The sequence below is a fragment of the Micropterus dolomieu genome, linkage group LG12 (genome assembly GCF_021292245.1).
Source record: "Micropterus dolomieu isolate WLL.071019.BEF.003 ecotype Adirondacks linkage group LG12, ASM2129224v1, whole genome shotgun sequence".
Classification (NCBI taxonomy): Eukaryota; Metazoa; Chordata; class Actinopteri; order Centrarchiformes; family Centrarchidae; genus Micropterus; species Micropterus dolomieu.
This window is the reverse complement of record NC_060161.1, coordinates 31,481,094-31,482,618: the sequence shown is the minus strand read 5'-3', so window position 1 is coordinate 31,482,618 and position 1,525 is coordinate 31,481,094. Positions and strand designations below refer to the sequence as shown.

At 38.5% G+C, this 1,525-nt stretch overlaps 1 long non-coding RNA gene across 1 annotated transcript; it reads left to right on the top strand.

Moving 5' to 3' along the window:
• The first annotated feature begins 10 nt into the window (after positions 1–10).
• On the top strand, positions 11–931 carry LOC123980388. The gene is made up of 3 exons (XR_006827487.1): positions 11–150; positions 246–374; positions 763–931. It is a non-coding gene; the product is annotated as an uncharacterized LOC123980388 (long non-coding RNA).
• Positions 932–1,525: the final 594 nt, after the last annotated feature.

The following is a 1,525-nucleotide window of genomic DNA, read 5'->3' as shown; positions in this document are numbered from 1 at the left end:
CTGGACCTACAGAGACAGTCAGAGGTCCTGATGACCTCTATACTGTCAGCAGCAGAGTGACTGTGGAGAAGAGACACAGCAACAGCTTCACCTGTAGAGTCCAACAGAAGGACGTCAACCAGACCAGAGAGACTCACATCCAGGTTCCAGGTAGAAATGATTGATGATGTGATCAATGTTTTAGTTTCAAATAGCTGAAGTCTAGTGTTCTATAAACCATGTTATTTTGTGTTTTATTGTTTCAGATGATTTCTTTGAGGTCCAGTCCAGTTTGTCCTCCATCACGGTTGGATTGGCTGTTTGTTTGGCTGCTTGCATCATGATCATTCTGTTACTTATCTTTTCTGTGTGGAAATGGAGACAGAACATAATCAGTGAGTACCAAATTATTTGCAGATTAATGGGACATATTGATATGATTTGTGGGTGGCAATGGAGCATTGGATAAGACACATGCCTTTGGTGTGAGAAACCCTGGTTCGATTCACCAGTGTGTCCCTGAACAAGACACTTGACCCGTCCTTGCTCTAGAGGTGTGCGACCTCTGTCGTATATAGCGATAGAATGTCGCTTTGCATAAATGTAGTTGTGTAAATTTAATTTGATCAAAATATCAGTAGTTTTTAAATGTGGTGTTTTTTCTATTTAATTTCCAGTCAGTCAGATTGTCAGGTGTCTTATTTTAGACTCAAATGTCTCATATGCTGTGATGCAAGAACATGTCTTTAATACTTTAATTCTACTGCCTGTATTTTCACACAGACTGCAAGAGAAGCCACAGGGATGAAACTGATGACGGAGAACAGAATGACCGCTTTAAAAGTAACAAAACTGAAGTTCAGGTTAACACTGGAGCAGAAAGAGAGCAGCTCATGACAGATGAAACAGTGCCAACGAAGGATGTGAAGAACAGAGAAGGGGAAAGGGAGAAAACACATGTAAATTCACAACTTATTTCTGCTGCCCCTCAGTGGCTAAAGATGCAAAAGAGCAGTGACTTGGCTCCATCCAACTGGAAAATTGCTGCTTAAATCTCACAGTTGCTGTTTTATTTTATCTGGTCAGAGGGAAGAGAACAGAAAAAGTGTGCTTAAATACTTTGTTTGCTAAAATCAGGTGTTTTTGAGGCAAAGTCTTTGTTCCTGAACAGAGTTATTAAACTTCAATAATTGTAGTATTTGATGAACAAATAATTCTTGTTGAATTAATTCAACAATCTGTTCATTTGCACAATTTTATTTGCCAGTTTATGCTGTTGTGGTACTCCCCTCCCTTCCCTGTCTAATGTAGCCTATTCATCTCTTATTGTTCTAATACCACCTTCCTAATAGTGCATTTTCAGGTTCTCTATATGTTCTCTATTTATATAAACATGTGTTTGCCACACACAGTAAATCTAATACAGAAATGAAGACAGCATAACATCACAACAGACATGATCTTTCTTAAACTGACCAGAATACTCATATAAATATGCAAAGTTACTTTAAACTGTATTCAGCTTCATCTTCAGCACAACAGAGCC